Here is a 9,082-nt window from a genome sequence, read left to right as displayed (position 1 = left end):
ATCCTCCACATTCGCCACCCTTCAGTTCATTTACACAACCTGATTCTTCCTGGATGCCAGACAAGAACTCAGGTAACAAGAGGGTGCGTACAAAGGCTGTCACCCTGACCCTCCACTGATCTGTTAAACACTTAAGCCATGGTCTCAGTGAGTTGATTTTGTTTGTGCAGTGGGCAGGAGGAACCTGTTGGGTGGTTACACTGGGCTGTCTCAGGAGGAACCAGTGTGGACCCAGGACCAATGGCAGAGGGAGGTGCAGCCAGGTGCTTTGGTGCTATGAAAGCCTCCTAGAAGTTTTTCCCAATTTTGTGGGGAGCCCCAGTGAAGGCTGATACTGAATTTCCTGCCAGTCAAACAGAAAGGGGGCTCAAAGTTAGATTTTAGTTATTTTAAAGAAAAAGGTGATTTAGCCAGCACACACAAATCTGCAATTCATAGCTTCCCACACATGTGAATGTGTGCCAAGCAAGTTAAATAAACACAATCCTAAGCCAGACAGTGCCAACTTAGGTATACAGGGGCATGCAGAGCAACAGACATTGGCTGGCAGTGAATTAAGTCCCTGTGCCTCCACACAGCTGGACTGGCCCTCAGTCCTTTCCAATGGTACGCACTATAATTAAACGAAAATGGTGGGAGGCAAGTCTCAGCCATTTTTAGAAGTTGATTTTGCCAAGGTTAAGGACACACCCAGGAAAAAGGGACACATAACCACTGGAACATCTGTGGTCCTTGCTTTTCCCAGAGGGTCTGGGGGCTTCAATATTTAAAGGGAAAAGAGCAGGCAGCAGGGGGAAGAAGAAGAAGAAAAAAGGGAGGTAGATAAAAGAGGCAAGCGGTTGCATTCCTTTGAGTCTTTTGATTAGCTTTACTGAATCCACATTTTTCATTTGAAAGGAGTGGTAGGGAAAGAGTCAATTATGCATTCCTCTGGTGCTCAGTGGAATCTGCATTTTTACATAAGATAAAATAATCACAGAGTGCAGGAAGCAATCAGATATGCATTTGTCTCGAATGAAGGGATGACTTTTAGGTCTGTTCATGGTCCCTTACCTGTAAAAGTAAGTGGTTAATTTGCATTGTCAAGGTGAAATTTAACAGAACTGCTTTAGGGTAAAAGTCTTGGGGCCTACAAGGAGTTTCCTCCTGAGCAAAAGGTGAGGGAGGTATGTAGCTATCTATTCAGGAAGAAAATGGGAGATTGGTGTGTGTGACCCAGTTCCCAGCTTGCCCTTCATCCTTTGTGTGACCCAGTTCCCACTAAGTCCTTCAGCTTAGTGAGTTTCTGGTCCTGAGATTTTATTTTCCTTTCACAGCACTCAAAAATTTTAAAAAGTTATTGTGCAAGATAATTGTGCAAATAAAATTTTATTGTGCAAATAAAAGTTATTGTGCATGACAATAAATTACATGCAAGAAAAGGGTTAACATGTCCTGGTGTTAGCAGTTAGGGAATGTATCCAAGTCAGGCGGCACCAAAGTATGGGTCTGCAGCAACCTCAATTCTTGCCTCCTCAGAAGAAATAATTTAACCAAGGGGCATAAGGCAGAAGGAGATACTGAGGCAGACTTCAGAGCAGGAGTGAACGTTCATTAAAAAGCTTTAGAGCAGAAAGAGGGCCAAGCTGACGACTTGAGCCAGTCAAGGGTACAGTTTGACTTTTGATTTGGGGTTTTGTATGTTGGCATACTTCTTGGGAGTTGCATCCCTTCTCCCCTTGTAGCAGGATAAGCCGCAGACAAAACCCCTCAGACACCGAGTTAAACAAGGAAGGGCTTTATTTGGCTGGGAGCGTCAGCAAGACTCATGTCTCAAAAACCGAGCTCCCAGAGTGAGCAATTCCTGTCCCTTTTAAGGGCTCACAACTCTAAGGGGGTCCACATGAGAGGGTCGTGATCAATTGAGCAAGCAGGGGGTACGTGACTGGGGGCTGCATGCACCTGTAATCAGAACGGAACAGAACAGGACAGGGATTTTCACAATGCTTTTCTATATAATGTCTGGAATCTACAGATAACATAACCAGTTAGGTCAGGGGTCGATCTTTAACCATGCCCAGGGTGCGGCGCCGGGCTGTCTGCGTGTGGATTTTATTTCTGACTTTTAGTTTTTACTTCTTCTTTCTTTGGAAGCAAAAATTGGGCATAAGACAATATGAGGGGTGGTCTCTTCCCTTACCCTGATGCTTCCCTTGGGGTGGGCTGTCTGCATGCACAGTGACCTGCCAGCACTTGGGAGGGGCTGCATGCACAGTGTGTTTACTGAAGTTGTACATGTGCTCACTTGAGGAATTCTTCCTTTACCAAGTGTTCATACACCATTTAAACTCTGCCATTTTGCCTCTTAGTGCACATGTTTGAGCCTACTCGCCCAGCTCCTGAGATCTTATTGGGAAGCTGCTGATTACCAGTTTCAGGTGCTTCTATCTGTTGGGAGACTGCCTTTCTCTGGCACTGGGCCACAAAGAATTATTATTTTAGAGAGACAGTTAACAATCACCTGACCCTGACCTGTGGTTGCCTGGCATGCCTGTTGTTGGGGGGAGGTCCTCTCCTGCCCTGCTCATCTCTGCCTGCCTAGCTACTGTCACACTGGGGGGTGAGAAAATCTTTAGATCCTGGTTTGCACAAATCATCTGTAAAATACAATTTTGAAACAACTCAAAGCACAAAAATGCTAACAGTTGCTGAATCCAGATAGGTAGATGAATGTTCACTGAACTCTCTATTCTTCTATGTCTTTTAAAATTTTATAATAAACACTCAAAGAACCCTAATTCTCAGGACATTCCAAACATCCAAACCCCACCAAGAGAGAAACAGTATTAGGGGTGGTTGCTTAGCCAGGGCAGAGTATCTTTGTGGTAGGGACTGGAGGGAGTGTTTGGACGGGGGTGTTGAGAGGTGGGAGTGAGAACTTGGTGAGCTGGTTTTAAGCTGGAGGATGGGGAAAGCTTTCTGGGATTTCAACAGGGCTTGGCTGGGAAGCAAGAGAGTAACTTGATATATCATACCAGTTATTTATGGCACTGAAAAGTTTACAGAGTTCATTTATGGGGGAAGATACCGGTTAGGAGATACTCTCGAATTTTGTGCTAAATGAAGCATCTGGTCAGATTTTCCTGTGGGCAGAATGGGATGAGTGATGGGGCAGGAGGAGGCTCACAGCCCACTTAACTGAGCTTGCCACGAATCCAAAGGCATTCCCCTTTATGCTTTGACCATTTATCTGGTGGATGCTTGAGGGTAGGGTGGAGACAGGACTGTAAGGGGAGAGCAGATAGGAGATAGGGTTGGAAAAAGCTTCATGATAAACCAGGTCTTGAGTTGTGTGTGTACACTTTACAGATAGTCCCCGACTTACGACTGTTCATCTTAAGATTTTTCAACTTCAACTTCACAATGGTGCCAAAGCAATACACATTCAATAGATATTATATTTCAAATACCCATAAAATCATTCTGTTTTTCACTTTTGGTGCAGCATTTAATAAATGACATGAGATATTCAATACTTTGTTATAAAATAGGCTTTGTGTTAGATGATTTTGCCCAATTGTAGGCTAATGTAAGTGTTCGGAGCACATTTAAGGTAGGTTAGGCTAAGTTATAACGTGTGATAGGTTCGATGTATTAAATGCATTTTGATGTACACTATTTTCAATTTACAAAGGGTTTATTGGGATGTAACCCTATCATTAGGAGCATCTGCGATATGGTTTGGTTCTGTGTTCCCACCCAGATCTCATCTTGAATTGTAATCTCCACATGTCGAGGGATGAATCTGGTGAGAGATGACTGGATCACGGGGGTGGTTCTCCCCCTGCTATTCTCCTTGTGAGTTCTCACAAGATCTGATGGTTTAAAAGTGTTCGGCAACTCCCCCCTCATTCTCTCTCTCTTTCTCTCTCCTGCTGCCATGCAAGATGTGCCTTGCTTCCCCATTGCCTTCTGCTGTGATTGTAAGTTTCCTGAGGCCTCCCCAGCCATGCTGAACTGTGAGTCAATGAATTCTCTTTCCTTTATAAATAACCCAGTCTCAGGTAGTATCTTTATAGCAGTGTGAAAACAGATTAATACAAACTGTATTTGCCTTCACCTTCAATAAACAGAGGTATTGCTATATATTAGGAAAAGGCAGAAAATCAAAACTAATTTATGTATAACAACTCAGGAGGAGCAGGAATAGGTTAAGAATAGGTCAGGAAAACATGGAACATTCAGGCTTACTTACAAGCAGAGAAAAAGTGTGATGTAATTTGCCTTAGGCTGCCACTTTGTCTATGAACTTTCCCTGATCATACTAACCCCAAAGCACTGTCTCTCTTATACACCAAGTTGTCAGCACAACTTGGGGCCCCTGGAAATTGTATTAGGCTGTTGGTAACAGAAAACCTGACTATAGCAATATAGCAAAAATGTGAACTGGCTGTTCAAAAGCTGCTCAAACCCCGCTTCCTTTGCCTTTCTATTTTATAAAGGCTGAAATGAGAAAACATTCACCTTTTCAGATTCACTTGCAACTAGGTAGTGGTGGCCAAATGTCAGAGTTCTGGCCAATGAGATGTAGCAGATCTCTGGAGAGGGCTTCCTTTACTCTTCCCCAAAAGTTATGCCTTCAGACTGGGAGAACAAAATCCACATACTGAGGCTAGCAAGTCAGGAGGGCAAAAGAGCTTGAGACATTAATAGTGTCTTGGCGCTACTACGCTGGCCATAAACTGATTATCTCAATTTCCTGTCACACCAGGATCCCTATCCCCATTAAACCATGGCATCAGTTAAGAATTGTGTTCACCCATAAGTAACAGAATGCCTTACTTCTATAGGTTAAAAAAAATGAGAAGTTTTATTGTTTCTTTCAACAAGAAGTCAGGGAATAGGAAGGTAAGGCCTGGTAGAGTGGCTTGATCATGTTGTCAGTGACCCTTGCCCTCTGTATCTTCTTAGCTTTCCCTTCTTAATGCGCTGGTGTCCTCCTTATGGTCACAGGATGGCTGCTGTACCTCCAGGTATCAGATCTGCGTTTCAGGCAAAAAGAAATATTATCTAAAGAGTTCAAACTGTGTCATATGGCCTCTCCTGGCTGCATGACAGGTGGGGGAAAAAATCAGGTAATTGGCTTTTCAATGTCTACAGTAGAGAAAACAATGTAGGTTGGTCACTCCACTCAACATCCATTCCCAATCACCTTCTCCCTTGCCTTCCTCTACTGTGTCACTAGTACTTTTTGATTTTTTAAACACTGCCTTGTGAAGGAATTACTGCCTCACCAATTAGACTAGAAACCTTGTGGATCCCTGACAGTGCCCAGAACTATGGACACTAAAATGTTTTGAAATAACGAGCAGTAACTGCCTGGGGTTCTTATTTTCTGAAGTTTTGCAGTCACCTTGGCCAATATATCGTTCTGTAACTAATAAAACAAGGCAAAGCAGGACCCGGTAAATGGCAAGAAAAGCAGTGGCTGAAAGTCACAGTAGTAGGATAATGGATTCCATTTTTAAATTTGAAATTTTATTTTGATGTAGAGACTCTCAGATGCTGCGCTACAGAATTCAGACCAGTTCTCCCACTGAGCACAACTTACAAAGCTGAATGAAATATAAAAACATCTTCTTGAAAGCATCAAAGACCTAATAAGAGAGTAAGGAATTATTGGGGTCAAAATCTGAGAGTGATTCAGAATCTAGAGGGGTTGGTTTAGCTCTTGGGGCCACTTTTTTTTCTCGGGGCATTTCTTACTCTTGAGGAGGTGGCTGAGAGATTGAGTTATGCCTTTAGTATTCTGTGGGGTTAGGGGCAAAAGTCAGAATCCAAGGACCATCAAGGGTTGGGACTTGATAAGCCCTGTGTTTTGACTTGAGATCCAGAAGGACTGTTCCATGTGAGTAAGGCTGAACCAGAAATAAAGCAGCCCTCACACAGACCACAGTTATCTTGGTCATCCTGGAAAATCTCAAATGCTGAATTTGGATTAAGGTAATCCTGGAGCACTAGGCTCCCCTAGACACCTGGCAAAAGAAGTTGAAAATCCCCCCTAGAGAAAGATAACATCATTTTAGGCCTCAAATGCCTGTAAGAAAATTTTTCAAAACAAGGTTGGCACAGTAAAAATCTAGTAGATGGATAAGAAGCGAGGACTTCATAAACAAGAACCAGCAGAAACAAAAGATCAGATCGGTCCCAAAGGGACTCAAAATTCTTGAATTCTTAAATTTTCCTTTGATATTATCTCATTGTTTTCATGTCATGAAATTTTATACAGTATAATTACAACAATGAAAGGAAATGAGCTATATAAAATAAAAAGCAAAAAAACAAAACAAAACAAAACAAAACAGCTAGAAAGAAATATACCAGGATCGTGTTGGTGGTATCTGACAGCAGCAAACTGTGGTGTTTATCTTTTTCATTTTTATATTTTCCAAATTATTTTATATTTTGGAGACAGGATCTTGCTTTGTCACCCAAGCTGGGGTGCAGTGGCATGATCACAGCTCACTGTGCCTTGACCTCTTGGGCTCAAGCAATCCTCTGGCCTCAGCCTCCCGAGTAGCTGAGACTACAGGTGCGCACCACCATGCCTGGCTAATTTTATTTTAATTTTTGTAGAGACAGGGTCTTAATTATGTTGCCCAAGCTGATCGTGAACTCCTGACCTCAAGGAATCCACCCGCCTCAGCCTCCCAAAGTGCTGAGATTACAGGTGTGAGCCACGGTGCCTGGCCTCCAAATTTTCTTTAATGACAATTTATACTAGAAGAAATACTTATGTAAAAGAGAAAGCAACATAGGGTATAACCCAGAGCAGGGCTAGATTTGTAGGCATTCAACTTCTACAGCTGTCCAGGGTCTTGTGCTTAGAAGGGCCTCATGCTTGGCTTAATGCTCTGCTGTTGCTGTCTTGAAATTCTTAATTTTTAAACAAGAAGCTTGATATAGTTTGGGTATTTGTCCCTGCCCAAATCTCATGTTGAAATGTAATCTCCAGTGTTGGAGGTGGGGCCTGGGGGGAGGTGTCTGGGTCATGGGGGTGGATCCCTCATGGCTTCCTGCTGTCCTTGCAATAAAGAGAGTGTTCTTGCAACATCTGGTTATTTAGATGTGTGTGGCACTTCCCCACAACCCTCTCTTGCTCTTGCTTTTGCCATGTGACATGCCTGCTCCTGCTTCACCTTCCACCATGAATATAAGCACCCCTGAGGCCTTCCCTAAAGCCGAGCAGATACTGGTGCCATGCAGAACCGTGAGCGAAAAGCCGAGCAGATACTGGTGCCATGCAGAACCGTGAGCGAGTTCAACTTGTTTTTTTTATAAAGTACTCGGCCTCTGCTTTTTTTTTTTTTTTTTTTTTTTAAGACAGGGTCTGGCTCTGTTGCCTAGGCTGGAGTGCAGTGGCATGAACACAGCTCATTGCACCCTTGACCTCCCGGGCTCAAGCAATACTCTCACTTCAGCCCTGCAAGAAGCTGGGACTACAGGTGCATGCCACCACACCTGGCTAATTTTTATATTTTTTGTAGAGATGGGGTTTCTGCCATGTTGCCCAGGCTGGTCTCAAATACCTAAGCTCAGGTGATCTGCCCATCTTGCCCTCCCCAAGTACTGGGATTACAGGCGTGAGCCACCATGCCTGGCCAGGTATTTCTTTACAGCAATGCGAGAACGGCCTAATACAAAGTCCCACATTTTCATTTGCACTTGGCCCTCCAAAGTATGTAGCCAGTCCTGACCCAGAGGCAATAAAATGTTGATCAATTCATTGCTCTGGTCAACAGTCTCTGGATTTGCTCTAGTTTCTCCACTTCTCACTGAAAGGCATCTAGTTTCCAAACTGGAGGGAGATATGAGGCCAGGCACTGTGGTGCACACCTATAATCCCAGCGCTTTGGGAGGCCAAGGCTGGAGGATTGCTTGAGGTCAGGAGTTTGGGACCAGCCTGGCCATATATTGAGACCTATGTCTGCAAACAAAACAAAACAAAAATTATCTGGGTTTGGTGGTGCATGCCTGTAGTCCTAGCCAGGAGTTTGAGGCTGTAGTGAGCTATGATAGCACCACTGCACTCCAGCCTGGGCAACACAGCAAGACTCTGTCTTCAAAAAAATAAAATAAAATAAATTGAAGGGTGGGGCATGGTGGCTCACGCCTGTAATACCAGCACTTTGGGAGGCCGAGGTGGGTAGATCACGAGGTCAAGAGATCGAGACCATCCTGGCCAACATGGTGAAACCCTGTCTTTACTAAAAATACAAAGATTAGCTGGGCGTGGTGGTGAGCGCCTGTAGTCCCAGCTACTCGGGAGGCCGAGGCAGGAGAATCGCTTGAACCTGGGAGGCAGAGGTTGCAGTGAGCCGAGATCATGCCACTGCACTCCAGCCTGGCGACAAAGTGAAACTCCATCTCATAAATAAATAAATAAATAAATAAATAAATAAATAAATAAATTGAAGATGTGGCCAAACAGCTGCAGGAATGTTGGGGCACAGTAGAAAGAACCCAGGATTAGCAGTCTGCAGACAGGATTCCAGTTCTGTCACTAGAAAGCTGTATCTCTAGCTTGCTGGAATTCATCCCTTCCAGCTCTCAAGGCATCGGAATCACAGCTGTGAACAGGAAAGCTAGCACACCAGAGTCACAATCAAGCAATAGTTATTTATCTAGTTCCCACCCTGTGCAAGGTACCGGGTGCTCTAAGATTCACTCCAATCCATGAGGTGCGTCTAGTCTTTCACCGAGATTTGCCAGTGGTCTTTCAGGGTATTTCTCCTTGCTTTCTGGATCTGATGACTTATCTGAAACTGAAGTTCTATCTGGAATGACTGGACCTCTGTCACTGCAGTGTCAGAAATCTCTTGCAAAGTAAGCATGGTGAACTTCCAAGATGCTGGGCCACTAGGGGAAAGGGTGCAATTAATAATCCCTACCACTTATTGGATGTATACCAAGTGCCAGGCTATGTGCTAGGTTTTTTGCTTGTGTTCCATTTTAATCCTTTGAAATGGCTTGACTCTACTCTTATTTATGTTTTTCTGATAAGGAAACTAAGGATTAAAGAGGTTAGGTACCGAGGAGCTGG

The sequence above is a fragment of the Papio anubis genome, chromosome 1, assembly GCF_008728515.1.
Source record: "Papio anubis isolate 15944 chromosome 1, Panubis1.0, whole genome shotgun sequence".
Classification (NCBI taxonomy): domain Eukaryota; kingdom Metazoa; phylum Chordata; class Mammalia; order Primates; family Cercopithecidae; genus Papio; species Papio anubis.
Note: the sequence above shows the minus strand (reverse complement) of the source record.